Consider the following 17,809-nt stretch of genomic DNA (forward strand, 5'->3'; position numbering starts at 1 on the left):
TAGAGACAGGGTTTCACCATGTTGACCAGGATGGTCTCGATCTCTTGACCTCGCGATCCACCCGCCTCGGCCTCCCAAAGTGCTGGGATTACAGGCTTGAGCCACCGCGCCCGGCCTTGGCTAACTTTTTTGCTAGGTACATTCATTCAGTAATTCATTCACACATTTACATAATTAAATAAATAACTATTAAGTACCTACTATGTTTTGGATATTGTATAGTTCCTATGATGACAATGAGAAGAAAAAAAAAGACACAATTCCGTTGTCATATAACTAATACCTTGCGGGAACCAAACATTAATCAATAATCATAAAATTATTATATAACTATGAATAGATTTTGGAGAGAAAAATGAAATTCCATGATAGCATTTGAGGAAAAAACAATTTGGCATGTTTAAGAAGATTTCACTGAGAAAGTGATGTTTAAGCTGAGATATAATAGGTGGGTAGGAGTTTAGAGACTAACAAATGAAAGCTAATAGGAGCCAGGATTACTATTAAAAGGTTCTTTTTTAAATGAATACATAAGTAGTAAGAGTTATTGATTAGTAAATTGTTGGGATAGGAATTAATGTCGTTACAGTAATACCTTCAAAACAGTTTGTTCTCCTAAATTGGCAAGAAATCATTCTAGAAATGCTGGCCATATTTGCATTTGACAAACCCCTCATTTGTAGACAAATTTCATCAAGTTGTTTTTTCAATTATCACAAATTTAGAATTATATTTTCTGTTTTCCTCCACTTTCACACTGCTCTAAGGAACTACCTGAGATTAGGTAATTTATCAAGAAAAGAGGATTAATTGACTAATAGTTCCACAGGCTGTACAGGAAGCGTGGCTGGGAGACCTCAGAAAACTTAGAATCATGGCAGAAGTTGAAGAGTAAGCAAGCATGTCTTACCATGGAGGAGCAGGAGACAGAAAGCAAGGTGTACACACTTTTAACCAACTAGATCTCGGTGAGAAATCACTATCATGAGAACAGCAAGGGGGAAATTTGCACCCATGAACCGATCACCTCCCACCAGGTCCCTCTTCTAACATTGGGGATTATAATACAACATGAGATTTGGGTGGACACAGAGCCAAACTGTATCAGTGAAATCTTAATTGATGAGGCTTTAGCCACAATTTAATGATATATAAGCTTTCTAAAAATAAAAGTGCCTAGGATGGGCATGGTGGCTCATGCCTGCAATCCCAGCACTTTGGGAGGTCAAGGCGGGCAGATCACCTGAAGTTAGGAGTTCAAGACCAGAGCAGCCTGGTCAACACGGTGAAATACCATCTCTACTAAAAATACAAAAATTAGCTGGGCGTGGTGGCACACTCCTGTAATCCCAACTACTCGGGAGACTGAGGCAGAAGAATCACAGTGAGCCGAAATTGTGCTGGTGCACTGCAGCCTGGGTGACAGAGTGAGACTCCTTTACAAAAAAAAAAAAAAAAAAAGCCTAGATCACAGTACTATCTTGTATACTAAATAAAAATGGAGTCAAAGAGATGAGATTATAATTATATTGTACTAATAAATGAAAATTCATCATCTTTCCTTCTGCAAAGTTTAACTAAAAGACAAATATCTTGTTCAGGAAGAAGCTTATCAAGTTTCATTCCTTATCACTGATTATCCTATACACACACACACACACACACACACACACACACACACACACACACACAAAGTGAGCTAATTTAAGAAATCATAAATTTAAATTACTGTGAGTTTTATTATAATATTTGAGGTATATCTAATTTTCACTATAAATTATAAATGCCAATACAGGAAACTTAGAAAATGCAAAAAGCTAGAAATTTCAGAAGATAAAATTATTCACATCACTGCAAAATGAGCACTGTAAACATTCTGATGTTTGAATTGTTTTTGTTATTAATAATTTTCACTCTTTAAGTGAATTTTAATTAATTTCAAAAAATCATTATAGCTAATCAATTTTTCTGGTTATTCAGTTTTTTGTACTCTATAGAAAAATCTACAGTAAAGGCCCATCTGAGTGCTGACATCTCTGCCCATAATTCTCTCTGCTGTGAGTTAGCCATTTTAGCTCCCCTTTCAAGAATAGTAATTCACCCTGAACTAAATATTGTTAATACAGATAAAGAAGTACAAAACAAAGCCTATGTTATTCTCCTGTGAAATCCAAACAAGAGAAATACTACTGTAAAACACTGGGTCTATCCCTTTAAAAGATGTAACACATTGGAGACTATACTTCTTCTCTCTATAAATCCAACAGAGCTTTTCTTTTCCTTCATCGTTGGAACTGTTTCGTTTGTTTTGCTTTGTTTTGTTTTTATTTCAGTTCAAAACCATATAAAGTACTGATTGGTTTCATGTCAAAGCTATATATATTTTTAGTGTCATCAAATACTTGAATCATTCAGAATGGCAAGATGTCCACATCCTGAGAAGTAAACAGGGACGGAAGCCAGTCATAACTCCAATCTTACTCAGAGTGGTGAGTTCACTAATCAGCAAGAGCTTATTTAAGTGAAATGGTGAGAGTACTTGCTCAACAATTGATATGTATTTCTTTTTCAAATGAATGCATATGGTTAAATCTGTATAAATTAAATATGTATATATAAACTTACATTCATTGAGATTCTACTGTATTTCATCCTTTCATTATAATACATATTCATTCTATAATTTAAGAATTTCCATATTGAAAGCTGCAAATAATTTTTTCTCTCTGCTTAAGTTATCTGAATGCCCCATAAACCATCAATTATACTTAAATTCTGAATGAAACATCTAAGAGATGTAATATTATAATATCCAGAAAAACAAAGAGGAAAAAAGGTTGAAAATAACAAAATGCATTGGTACAAATGTATTGGTTGCAAAGTTTTTATTTGGTTTAGTTTGTGGTTGGTTTTTCACTATATTGCAAAAACTCTTTTTTTCCATAAACTACTAATGATTGTAAATTCAATTAAATTGGGCTTTCATGTTAAATTGTTTAAATTAGTTCTTTACTCTGTAGGCATAATCATAGCCCATTGTCTCCCATTAGTCAATATCTGCTTTGTAAAAATATTCAGAATTTTAACATGTGAGGCATTGAAATATACAATGCTTTTCACATGCTCAAGACAGAAAGCTTATGACTCAACTTAAGAAGAAACAAACTATAGAGAAACAGCTGTGAAAAAAAAATTATTATTATGATAAAAATATCAAATGATCTGTTTATAGGGGGCAATAAAAGGCAACATGTCAACTTTCAACATATGTTGTCCTTTTTCATTTGTATTTTTAGGAAAGCGCTGAAATAACCATAATCATCCAGTTTATTCTTTAAACGTTGTTCATTTAAGCTCAACAATTTGAATCATAGCAAGTCTGTGAGACTCTCAACCGTCTTAATATTAAAAATGAAGAACTTAGGCTTAGATAGATTGTATGAATTATCTCCCATTTTTGTACTTATTAGCTGCATTAGAACCCAAACATAGATCTTTCCCAGTCAAGTATTCCATTAGAACATTATAGCATGTTGTATTTTGAGTCTCTCTAGGCTAAGTCTACATATTCCAAGTGAAAATTATTAATGTATAATGTATTATTTGCCAAGCAGGAGTAATGTATAAGGTTACCCATTATCATGCAAGCAGCAATTACTTAGATAATACAAATTTTCAATTGATTTGACACTCTAATTTTTATAAAACATACAACAAATAAAAAACTAGGAATGGCTCTCAGGTTGGCTCATAGAGGGATTATGAATATCCTATTCATAAATAATATCCTATTAATACCTATTCACAAAAGTAACGCAATAATTTTGATTTTTCTTAGCTCTTTATACTTTTCACACTTAATATGTTACTCTTACAGTGACAGAGGCATCAGGAAAATGCAGAAATTAATTATTAGAAGTATAATGTTTTGCCTCAGTTCACCTGCTAATTCATGTAGAAGGTCTTCAACCTCAGGTCTGAGTTCTTAAAGAAATCAGAACTTTTATAGGAGTCCATGTTTTCCTGACAACAGACAAACATTCCCAGGGTTCCTTGAGACAAAGCCATGCACACAATGCAGGTCCCAGTTTGTTGGACTTCTTTCTTTTATCACTAATATATATATATATAGACACAGAGTAATTTTAACCTACAAACTTTTGCACCCCCAACTTACAAACTTTTGCTCCCCTCCTTGCAAACCCTCTCTCTCTTTCTCTGTTTCTCTCTCTCTCTCTCTCTCTCTCTCACTGATCACTAGCTTTGGGAGAAACCAGCTGTCATGTCATTAGTACACTTAAGCAACCCCAGAGAGAGGACTTTGTGGTCAGAAACTGAGACTTCCTACAAGAACCATAGGGTTAAGCCATTTTGGAAACAGATTCTCTAGTCTTTAGATGACCACTGACCTAGCCAATATCTTCCCTGCAAACTATAAGAGGTTCTGGGCTAGAAGCACCCCGTAAAGCAGCTCCCAAATTCCTGACCCACAGAAATAGTGAGAAAAATGTTTGCTGTTTTAAGCTAAGTCTGTGGTAATTTGTTATATGACAATAAATAGCAAACACCCACTATGACAAATCAGGGTTAGCTACTGAATCTGTTTCTTCAATGTTACAATATGATAATAGAGATACTAATATTTAACATAGCACATTGTTGTAAAAATAAAGAATATAAAAAACGCAGTCCCTAGAAGACAGTAAAAGCTAAATGAATGTCATTTTTTTCTATTAATACTATAATTTTACCATCATCAGTTGCAGAAGTTTATCATGATTCATAATCTTTTGCTAGCTCATGTTAGCTTCATCAACTAAGCAAGTGAAATTCACACACTAAAATAAATACAGAGTGAAATTAATTATAGTAAAGAATATGATAAAATTATTATAAGAAAACACTAAGAATATTTTTATAGTTTCGGGGTAGAAAAATGTTCCTTAGCAAATTCCAAGGTAAAGAAACCCTAAAAAAACTGAGAGATATGACTACATAAAAACTGAAAACATCTTTAGAGAAAATGATTCCATATAAGTCAAATGCCAAAAGGATGAAAATACTTTATATATGTCAAAAAGTTCATATCTTAAATATAGTTTTACAAAATAATGAGAGAGATATATAAGCATGTATGGGAGTCTGTAAAGCAATTTTTAAAGCAAAATAAAACAAAAACATGCAAGTAAGTGAATAGAAATTTCACAGAAGTTCAAATGACTAGTAAACATATATAGAGATGCTCAAAAAACAAAGGAAATATAAAATCAAAAGGTCATGGGTATCACTTTCAACCTTAGCTTAAATTGAAAATGTTTAGTATCAGTGAAAGTGTAAAGAAACTAATACAACCCTGTGAGAGGTAAAGAATTTCTGAAGAATACTCTGGCAATATGTATCATAATCTTATATATGCTCCCCCATACCTCTGCAACCTGGCAATGATTTTATCCTACAGAAATAATCATACAAGTCACTCATGATTTGCAAAAAGTCATGGACACTGATACACATAAATACTTGACAAATATCTCTCATATTTTTGTGTTGAAAAAAGTTAGCCTACAGAATAATATGTATTATATATTGCCATTTTTGTGTTTTAAAAAGTGTCTTCTCTTCTAAAATTATTTTAAAAATACAGAACTACACTAATGGTTGCCTGGGGGGTATGTGGATAGTTTCAAGAGGATCTTCTGTTCAGAAAATAATAACTCATAAAGCTACCTAGTTCTTTAATAGCCAAATCTTACCATATTAATTTTATGGTATAACAATTATGTCAGTGGTTATCCATATTTCATTATAGAGTGTTTGGGCTTAATATGAGAAAATGAAGAGCAAAAAAGTAGAATAAGAAATAATTTATTCTTTTACTTAATCAGGAAATTTGGACTGAGATGTAGCCACATAACAATAACAAGTTAGTGTCTAATGAGAGCCTCAAGGAGTTGGGAGTCATTCTGTTGTAGCATACTTTGAGCTTATCTACTCCAGAATATAGGTACTTGTATAAATTGTCTCTTGATAATAAAAATAATCTGCATACTCTAATTACTTAAACATAATTTTCAAACTTATTATAGTATAAAAAAGTTAACACGGTCTCATCATCCTTCTGTCTTCTCCAACACCTCTGGTGGATGAGCTTCTATTGCAACTGTTTTTGCAATTATTGACTGCAATTTTTGTCATTGCTTTATTAATATGAGTAAGTTTAAATCCATTAACTTCCTATTTCTTTTAGGTCTCATGCGTTTTTTTTTGTTTTTTTTTTTTTNTTTTTTTTTTTTTCTCTTTTTCTGCCTCCTTTTGAATTAGTTGAATAATCAATGTTCCATTTTATCTCGATTTTGGCCTTATGAGTTATGTATTTTTATTTTGTAGTAATTATTATAGGGTTTTCAATATGTAACATTAACTTATCAAGGCTACCGTGAAATAATAATATACCACTTCATATATAATATCAGACCATTTCAACAATGCATTTCAATTTCTCAGCTCCAATTATTTATGTAATTTATGTCAAACATCTTACTACTATATAACATATAATGTATTGTTTTTTGTTTTTTTTTTTGCTGCAAAGAGTTGATTATCTTTTAAATAAATTTTTTTAAACTGTTTTATATTTACTTATATATTTACCATTTCTGGTATTCTTCTTTACTTTTTGTTATTATAAATTTCCATCTTATTTGGAATCATTTTCCTTCTTCCTGAAGAACCTCCATTAACACATCTTGCAGTCCATGTCTGTGGGTGATAATTTCTCTTTCAAATTTTATGTCTCAAAAAGTCTTTATTTTATAGAATTCTTGGTTGACTATCTTTTTCTTTCAGCATTTTAAAGATGTCTGTATTAGTCTGTTCTCAAGCTAATAAAGACATACCCAAGACTGGGTAATTTAAAAAGTAAAGAAGTTTAATTGACTCACAGTTCAGCACAGCTGGTGTAGACTCAGGAAACTTATGACAGAAGAGGAGGCAAACACATCCTTCACTTGGCAGCAGCAAGAAGTGCTGAGCAAAAGAGGGAAAAGCCCCTTATAAAACCATCAAATCTTGTGAGAATTCACTCATTATCATGAGAACAGCATGAAGGTAACCACTCCTGTGATTAAATTACCTCCCACTGGGTCCTTCCCACCACATGGAGATTATGGAAACTACAATTCATGATGAGATCTGGGTGGGGACATAGCCAAACCATATCAATGTAATTCTACGTCTTCTAGTATATATTGTTTCTGACAAGAAGTCTTTGATATTTGTGTCTTCCTACTATATATAATGCCTCCACTTCCTGTCTCTTTTTGAGATTTTTCTTGTTATCAATTGTTTTCAACAATTTCAGTATCATGTGTCTTGATGTCATTTCCTTCATTTTTCTCCTCTTATAGTTGAAATCTCTAGATCTTTGTAAATATAGTTTTAGTCAAATTTGACATACTTTCAGTGGCCGGTAATGGTGGGTCATGCCTATAAGCCCAGCACTTTCAGAGGCTGAGGCGGACAGATCACTTAAGGTCAGGAATTCCAGACTGGTGTGGCCAACATGGCAAACCCCGTCTCTACTAAAAATACAAAAATTAGCTGAACGCGGTGGGGGAAGCCTGTAGGCCCAGCTACTTAGGTGGCTGTGGCAGGAGAATCGCTAGAATCCAGGAGGCAGAGGCTGTAGTGATCCAAGATTGTGCCACTGCACTCCATTCTGGGCAACAGAGTAAGACTCCATATCTCTCTCTCTCTCTCTCTCTCTCCCCCCCCATATATATATATATATATATATATATATATATATATTTATATATTTATATATTTATAAACATATATAATTATATATAAATATATATTTATTACTTATATATTTATAGAATTATATATTTATATATTCATAAATATATTTTATGTAATTATATGTATCATATATACATTATATAATTTAACATATAATTTATATATATTATATATTTTATATATAATTTATATATAACATATATTATATATAGATATTATACATATATACAATTTTATATATATATATATATATACATATTTCCTTTTAGCCTTTAATTGTCCAAGTAATTTTTCTGCTTTCCTTCCCCACCTCCTTTTTTGGGACTAACATACATGTTAAATCGCTTCATAGTGTCCCATAAATCTCTAAGGTTCTATTTGTGTGTCTGTTTCCACTTTTTTTCTCAGATTGTGAGTGTGCTTCAGATTGGATCGTTTCTATTGCTATGTCTTCATATTCACTAATCCTTTTTCTGTAGTATCTAATTTTCTGTTATACCAATGTAGTAATTTTTTTCATTTCAAATATATTTTCCATCCCAAAATGTTCTATTTAGTTCCCTTTTATGTCACTCATTTCTCTCCTCATCATAGTCAAGTTTTCCTTTAAATCCTTGATCATATTTATAATAGCTGTTACAAAATATTTTTCTTCTAATTCCATCATCTCTGACATTTCTGAATCTTTTTCATGGGTAATTTTTTTCCTGGTTACACGTCACATTTTCCAGTTTTAATTTTAGTTTGATGTCATTCATCATAAACTTTTTGTTGTTGAGTGCTAAATTTTGTTGAATTCCCCTAAAAAATATTAGACATTTTCTGGCAGGCTGGTTAATAGCTTGCAGGTCAATTTGGTTCTTTTGAGTCTTATCCTTAAGCTCTATTAGGGCAGTCTTGTTAGGCCCTACTGAAAGGGCGTTATCCTTTTTGGGGTCTCATTTCCCTGGTTATTAACATGGTCTCTCCACTTTGGCTGAAAAAAACTCAAACACTTCCAACTCTCAAAAGCTCTGGGAGTGCTTCACCTTTCAGCTCTCTGGTTGTTCTTTGCCAGTTTTCTAGAGGTTTACCCAAAGTATGCACAGTTTAATATTCAGTATTCAATAGGCTCAAGGCAATCCCTTTACAGATTTCTGAAGCTCCTTGTCTGCATATCTCCTTTCCTCCAGTATTCTACCTGCAAATCCCTCTGCCTCATCTCCCTGAATTTGAATTTCTATCTCCTAGTCTCTGTGTGATCACTGTGCTCTGTTTAGGTTTCCCTTCTGTACATTATGATCAGGAAAGTATATCCAAGCATAACATTTTTCCTATGCAACAGAAGAAGATATTACTTTTAAATGTATACCTCTCTCTATTATGTCATATAAATTTCAGGCTTTCTTTTCAAGAACCATGTCTTTTATGCGGTATCTGGTTATGTCATTAATATTTTGGAATAAAATACAGGAATTATATTTATTCAGTGTTTCATCTTTGAATAATCTGAAAATTGTATACGAATTCCTTCTCACCCAAACCACTGGTATATAAAATACTATTGAAGATAACAAGATCAAACAAGGTCACTTACCATCCTCCTTTGGCCATACCTATATTCAAGCCGTGCTGAACTGTGTATCACTACTCAAACAACCTCCTTTAACACCCATTTTCTTGGTTCTATTTTTAAGAGAATGAGATCTAGGGCAAACTGTCTAAGTTCAAATCCTGACCCAACTGTTTATAAAGCAAGTTATTCTTAAAGCATCTGTGACTTCATATCATCATGTCCATGTATAAATAATAATATAGAATCTATATCTAAAGGATTGTTATGAAGAATAAAAGAAACAACATATAGTCAATGAATGTGAGGTAATGTTATCACTTGCAAACCATTCTTTATACGCAAACCCTATCCATAATTCAGTTTTAGTTAAAATGCCACATCTACAGGAAGGCTTTCCCCATGATCCATGCAAGAAGATGCTTTCTTAAGATACTCATCACAGGGCATTTATGTGATTTATATTTTTTCTTTTCAGCTTCTATACTAAGCAATTAAGTTCTTGAAAGGAGCTTCCATGTTTTACTTTCTTTTTTCAAAAAGATAACTCACAGTGGATAGTAAATTGCTTTGTATTTAGTAGGCTACTCACAAATATTTGCCTCAGAAAACAAAATTAAACATGACTACATGGTGAGGTTTTTCAAATAACTTATGAATCTTCCTGAATCTACTGCCATAATTTTGTCAAATCCCTGTTTACACCAATATACGTATGTTTGCAAATTTTCTAGGTGAATAACCTAGTTAACTTTATCAAAAAAGGAGAAATGAGATTAGTATCACATGACTTGCTCTTGATAAAATAATGATGTAGCTCTTAGTAAACACCTTAGTTTCTACATGCTCACAAATAATCTATTCAATATTTCAGAATTTTGCAGGAGATAAAGTTAACTCTGTAGGTTAGAGAATTCAACTTTAACATTTTATATATTTGCTTGTATCCATTATTTTATATCTTCCAATTCTCCAAATGTAATCATTTCTGGAAGTTATGATAATCAATAGAAAAAGTACAGAATTTGGAGCAAAAGTCCTTAGGTTTGGATTCCAGTTGCTCTGATGGACAGCAGTGTGGCTTGAAAAACATATTTATTTTCAGTTAACACATCTATAAATGGAGATAATAACCTTTTCTTGGAGTATCGTGATTAGGAAATGGGAATAAATGAAAAGGTATGACCCACTGCCTACTGCTTAAAACTTTTTAGTTGCTTCCTTTAGGTTTCCTCACCTGTAAAGTGCAAACAGTCATCCCTGTTTACTTTTCAGGGCTGCCATAAGGATTCAGTGAATATATGCATTGTGATGCTTCGAAAAACACAAATTATATAAATAAGCAGGTTTTTAAAAAAAAAAAATTATGGTCATTTTCATTCTTAAATAAAAGTTATCAAACTTTGATTTTAAATTTGCCAAAATAGTCTCCTATTAACCAATTTATTGATTTCCATTCTTTTCTTCTAATTTGAAGATTATTCTTGGTGGCAAAAAAAATATAGGCAAAATATTCGTTGATCATCTCTGCGTTCACTGTATCATCTCTGAACATTATGTCATATTCTGTCAAGTAATGGCTCTATTCAGTATAAGGTGAATTTTCAAATCTCTTCTAAAATTTTATGATTCTAAAATAGCAAATTAGACTGTTCTTGTAAACACACAAAAGAAAGCAAATTAAAAAATCAGAACAGATTTTCACAAACAGCTAAAACTATTTAGTACAGGTATCCTTAAAAACAATAAAATATTATAAACAGTAAAAGTCAATTATTTATTTTATGATGGAAATATTTCAGTGTGATTATATCTCAGTATATCTTGAATTTTTTTTCTTCAGGCTACAAGCATTGGTCCTTTTTACCAACTACTACAAATTATGCACCCTAAACATTATGCACCCTATGCTATAAAATGACAGTATAAAAATATATACAATCTACATTAATTGAACATGAAGTACATTCTGATACTCAGTTTAGACTAACCATAGTACAGAATTTGTCATTAAATGTTCAGTTCACACACATACACTCAAAACTGATCCAGCAACTCCTATTATGCCAGTTACCAGCATTGCCAGCCCCTTTGCCCTTCACTGCCTGGAGAACATCCATCAGAAACAGGGAAGCAGAGCAAACTGCCACAATGCACCATTGATGTTTGAGCAAGGCTGCCCAAGCAGCTGCAACAACAGTGCAACTCTTCAAAGTGTCGGCATTGAAACTTCCAATTCCCCCTCCCATACACTATCAATGAAAACCTTTATAAGCTACGATTACAAAATAAATCTTTGGGACAAATCATGTTCTTTCTACGTTTATTCTCTCCTCCTTCTCCTCTCAATACCAAATGTCCTTGGTTAAAAGAAAAATTCAAGGAGAAATTTCCCCCCTTTCTATCTTGGTCTCTGCATCTGCCTCTCTTATGTTCTAAAAATTCTCTCAAGCAGGTTTAAGGATGTCTGCTAAACACTTTTGTTTACAAGACAACTTCTGGGTTTTTTTGTTTGTTTGTTGTTGGGTTTTTATTGTTGGAATGTTTTTATTTTAAAAATTCAAAAGGCACTTGATATTTTGAGCACACTCATACTACATTTTTGGCAAAGCATGTTTTTGATTATTAAAAGACAATCTAAATTCTGAAATGCATGCACCAAATCACATAACCTCCATATTTTTGTAAACCACAACAAAAGTGCCTCATATTAGCAACAGATGAATAGCTGAGTCAGCAAACAGTTAAAAACATTCCGTGAGAATAGATGTACTAGCCATTAAATGCTTTTGAGAGAAAAATATATTAAGTATTTAAAAACTACTTAGAATGAAGATAAGCTATTCTTTGTTTAACAAAACAACTATGTTTAATTTGTCTTATGATAATATCTACCAAACCAAATGAAAGTTTATCTGTCTTCTTCTATTTCTCCTTAGCCATCAATAATTAATGCCTTTTAAAATTTCGTAACATATATTTAAGGTCTCAGAATTGCAGCAACAATTTTTAGATAATTCATCATTGTTTTTACCATTCAAACAGCACCTGAAAACCCCTTCAAATACAATGTCAAGATATAAATCTGATTACTGCAGATAACGAAAATGTATATACCTCATCATGAGTTATTCTACTACCTGAAAAATCAAAGTCCAAAATACTTGATATCTTAGTTCAGGCTGCAATAATAATAAATTACCATAGACTGGGTTAAACAACAGAATTTAATGACAAAAATATATTTCTCACAGTTCTGAAGGCTGAGAAGGCTGAGATTAGAATGCCAGCATGACCAGGTTCTCATGAATGCCCTTGTCCCGGTTTGTGTATAGTACACTAGTTTTCTTATTGTGTCCTCACACGATGGAGAGCCACGAGACAGAGCAGAAGCAAGCTTCTATAAGGGCACTATTCCTGTCTTGAGGGCACCACTTTCATGGCCTAATTACTTCCCAAAGGCCCCATGTACAAATGCCGTCACATTCAAGATTAGGTTTTCAATATATAAATTTTGAGGTAACACAAACACTCAGCTCATAGCATTTAGATTTCTAGTTTGTTAGAATTTTAGTTATAATTTCTCATTATTGTCAAAGCAACACATGCACATATTTATATGTGTACATATATATAGTTTAACAGTTAAATAGTACCACAAAGTTTACATAAAATACAGCATCCTGTATCCAAAACTTTGACCCTCTGCCAAAACTCATTCTAGTGTTTGTCTCATTTCTAAATAATATGCTTATATTGTTATTTTCATTTATAAATTTTAGACATAATATAATAATTTCCTATCATGAAAGAAGTTCCTTGATACTACCTCATTTCCCTTTCTTCCATCGTTCCAGCAATCAGTAAAGTAGTATTTTTGAATACATTTGGTACCTTGAGTAGTAACAGTATTTCCTTCCTATAGTTAATATTATTATCACTTTGCCCCCCACCCCTTCTCAAGGTGTACACTAAATAATACGCTTATATTGTTATTTTCATTTATAAATTTTAGACATAATATAATAATTTCCTATCATGAAAGAAGTTCCTTGATACTACCTCATTTCCCTTTCTTCTATCGTTCCAGCAATCAGTAAAGTAGTATTTTTGAATACATTTGGTACCTTGAGTAACAGTATTTCCTTCCTATAGTTAATATTATCACTTTGCCCCCCACCCCTTCTCAAGGTGTACAACAGAATTGTAAAACCTCCCTAAATACAATATTTCACACTCTTAAAATGAAGAATCCTATTCTAATTATTTCCCCTGAAGACATCCCTTTCTGGAGTTCTCCAGCTTGTAGCTCAAGTAAAGACTGCTTATTTTTAAGATCAGTGCACAGCAGTTACCCAGGAGCTTTCCATCACCTTTCTCATCTCATTTTCATCACTTGTTTCCTGAACCCTCTATCTTGGTCTTTTCTCCTCAGTTTTTCCTCATTTGGATGTAGCATATCCTTGAAACAATTCCTGAGAAAGCAAGTGTGAGGGATACATTTGGAAAACCATGTGTCTAAAAACAAAAATGTTTTTTCTACCCTTATACCTAATTGGTAGTTTGGGTATAGAATTCGAAGTTAAAAGTAATTTTCTTTCATAATTTTTTCTTTTCTGAGACAGAGTTTCACTCTATTTCCCAGGTTGGACTGCAATGGCGCAATCTTGGCTCACTGCAACCTCTGCCTCCCAGGTTCAAGTCAGTCTCCTGCCTCAGCTTCCCAAGTAGCTACGATTATAAGCATGAGCCATCATGCCTGGCCTTCTCTCTGAATTTTAAAGCCACATCCTTTAGCTTTGAATGTTGTCATTAAGAAATCAGATACTATTGTGGTTCTTGACCCAATTGTATGGGACTCATATTTTCTTTCTGGAACTTTCTATTATCATTTATTTATTACTGCAATTCTTAAATGTTCCAATTATATATCTTGGTGTGGATTTGCTTTCACAGTTTCTATAGGCACCCAGAAGACCCTTCCAAACTGGAACTTCATGTCCCTGAGAGATGAAAAATTTTACCATGTACTTTTATAACACTTTCCTCCCTATCATTTTCTTTGCTCTCCCCTGTCTTCTGAACTTCCCATTAATCAGATTTTTAACTTGTTGGATCATTTGTCTGATTTTATATTTTCTCTCCTATTTTCCATTTATTTGACTTTTTTGCTCTATTTTCAGGAAAATTTCAATCATATAAAAGCTATTATTTCAGCTATTATAAGAGTGCTTATTCTCTCATTATTTCTTCTTTTAATATACTCTTGTCATGTTTCATAGAAGCAGTATCTTCTGCTGTCTCTCTGAGTATATTAATTATACTTTATTTTTACTTCAGCTATTGTTTCCCACAGGACAGACTCCCTCTAATTCTTAAACAGGATCTGGAGCATGAACTGTCTTGTTTCTCACACAACACTCTCCAGTCATATATATTCAGCTTTTCCAGTTCTGCCAATTCCTCTTTACATCTCCCAAAAGATGTATGTCTTTAACATGTTGCTTCCTCTTCCTTATGCCTATGGATTTATAAATTTTTGGTCTTTTGCTCAAATTTTTAGTCCCTTATTAGGAAGGAACAAGGAAAAACATGTGTTCAATCTCCAAGTTTAACTGGAAATGTGTTGTTACATTTCCCAAAGATGTTAATCCTACAGCTATAATCATGCTATTCACAGGGTCATAAAATCATAGGGCTCTTACTATAAAAGGTTATCAGAGATCATCTTATTCAACCCTCTTATTTTAGAAGTGAGAAAATGGGAACCCAAAGAGGTTAAGTGGTTCATGCAAAATTGTTTAAATAGCAATCCATACATTCGGTATTTGACTCGCTTTCATTACCATAGTGCCTCCTCACATAGATACCCCCTTAAAATAACGACTCACCAAAGACGACCAGACACATCCTAAGGTTAACACATTTGAATGAGCCAGTCTAGCTATTGGATATGAAATGGAGGAAAGCTGTCATTAAAGAAAATCTGGGAAACAATGACTCCAAGAATAAACATTTGACTCTGGACACCCTATTTTCTACTAGTAGAAATTCCTAATCAATATTCTCCCATGAAACTCACTCACCTTATTCAGCTTCAGCATGCCACACTCATCCTAGCTTTTACTGTTTCAGGTCACAGAATCACATCATGTTTTCCCAAAGCAAGGTAAATCTGTGTTTGAAATTCAAATAAATCTTTTATATCTTTCCTAAGTTTCTATCCTCACTTCCTCCTGACTGGCCACCAACCTATTCCTAAAATAGTCCTTTTTTTCCCTGCAAATGGCACCATCCAGGTACTCAAGAAAAATATCTTGAGAGTCATCCTAAATTTCTCCTTTTCTTAACAACACCCAACTTCCACCCCTCCGCTGAGACATCTTATCAATTCTACTTCCTAACAATCTCTTGAATCCATTCCTCTTATGTTCCTCATAGCTTCACAGTCACTGTTTCAGTTCATGACCTCACCTCTCACTATACTTTACCCTGTTTTCCATGAATTGTCTTCTAACAGTCTCACAGACTCTGGTCTCCTTTCTTTATACCCCTTCTTCCACACTCAATTGCTGAAGAGCTTTTTCTCAATAGAACTAAGAAGTCATTCCCTCACTTAAAACCCTTTAGAGGATCCCACCTCATTTCTAGCTTCTTAGTATGGCATACATAAGGCACTTCATGATAGGCACCTGTTTATCCCTCCATCCTCATCTCCTGTGGCTCATCACCTTGTGTTTTGTGGAACTAGAAATTAGATAATCAAAAGTCTCCTCTTGGGTTTCTATTCACACTGAATTTCAACACCAAATGCCAGCTGTTCCTTCCTCTGTCTTCTCCCAAATAAAAACGTCCAACAAAAGAGAGTGAAAAGATTAAAAACCAGTTAAAACCATATAAAATTACTAAAGTGCTTTTACCATATTTTTATATTTATATTTATAATATTTTATTTTTATCTTTTAGGAATTATAATCTGTTTAAATATACTGGTAGTACATTAAATTCAGCATAAGGAACACTGAAGATGTAAATTAAATATGAGACCATACAATAATAGACTTTTATGATGTGAAATAATTAAGGAATTAACACATTATTATAGTAAGAACCAAATATAAGAATGTAGCATACCATACCACTAGACTACACACTTTAAGTAGACAGGGCTGTGTCTAAATCATCTTTATGTTCCCTACTATGCCAAATACTATCCCCAACATAATAAGTGCACAGTGAATTAGTAAATGATTAAATAAAATTCTAGGGCCGGGCGCGGTGGCTCAAGCCTGTAATCCCAGCACTTTGGGAGGCCGAGGCGGGTGATCACGAGGTCAAGAGATCGAGACCATCCTGGTCAACATGGTGAAACCCCATCTCTACTAAAACTACAAAAAATTAGCTGGGCATGGTGGCGTGTGCCTGTAATCCCAGCTACTCAGGAGGCTGAGGCAGGAGAATTGCTTGAACCTGGGAGGCGGAGGTTGCGGTGAGCCGAGATCGCGCCATTGCACTCCAGCCTGGGTAACAAGAGCGAAACTCTGTCAAAAAAAAAAAAAAGAAAGAAAAAGTAAAAAAATAAATAAATAAATAAACAAAATTCTAAAAAATATCACCCACAAACCAAGGAAGCAATTATTTTTCTACTACCTGATAAGACCAATAATTTAATGATATTTATTATTATAGTTGATCAATTTAGCCAAATGTCATGAGTACCTATTTAAAAATTTATACATATATATATATATATATACATTTTTCAGCAGATCTTTATATGGAACATCAATCTAATCTTTAGTTGGACATATGTTAAATCATTCAACAAATAACACAGTGAAAATTTTCAACATAACAGAAAGACATATGCTATTTGAAAAATGAGTAAAAAAAGATGATTCTATTGTTAGTATTCTTATCTTCAGATTGTCTTCCATAGCACGTCCCTCTGATACAGATAAATAGAAACTTTATTGCCTAGAACTCTGATCAAGTTACTGCCTTTTATACCACTATAATGATATTCAAACTGCCTCCTAAGTAAAAAAGAACAGAAACATTGTACCTGCACATGCACTTGAATTGTGTACTTCTTCTACCATATCAACTTCATTTTCCATGATATGCTTGCCATTATTATGCACTACAGCTAACTTGCTTGCCTGACGCAATTTTATTGTTGCAGCAAAGCACTGGTGGTGGTGGATTAGGATTAATCCATCACATCAAGTTTAGCAATCCATCCTGGGCCAGTTAGAGATATGCATTAATCCACAACTTAAAATGTAAAATATCAAGGAGTTGGGCCAATTCAGGAATAGGAGTTAAGAACAGAGTACTTCAGCCGGGCGCGGTGGCTCAAGCCTGTAATCCCAGCACTTTGGGAGGCCGAGGCGGGTGGATCACGAGGTCAAGAGATCGAGACCATCCTGGTCAACATGGTGAAACCCCGTC

At 33.4% G+C, this 17,809-nt stretch overlaps 1 protein-coding gene across 30 annotated transcripts in view; it reads right to left on the bottom strand.

Moving 5' to 3' along the window:
- Window positions 1-17,809, bottom strand: part of ZBTB20 (zinc finger and BTB domain containing 20) — an 812,433-nt gene that overhangs the window by 706,254 nt on the left and 88,370 nt on the right. For 19 of the 30 annotated variants that reach the window (XR_005202621.1, XR_005202622.1, XM_037743867.1 and 16 more), the window contains one exon: window positions 6,942-7,026. The exons of the other annotated variants lie outside the window; for them this stretch is intronic. The gene's annotated coding sequence lies outside the window, so the exon portion shown is untranslated. The remainder of the gene's footprint in view (window positions 1-6,941; window positions 7,027-17,809) is intronic. 30 annotated transcript variants of the gene reach the window in all.

The sequence above is a fragment of the Cebus imitator genome, unplaced genomic scaffold (assembly GCF_001604975.1).
Source record: "Cebus imitator isolate Cc_AM_T3 unplaced genomic scaffold, Cebus_imitator-1.0 Scaffold157, whole genome shotgun sequence".
NCBI classification, from domain to species: Eukaryota; Metazoa; Chordata; class Mammalia; order Primates; family Cebidae; genus Cebus; species Cebus imitator.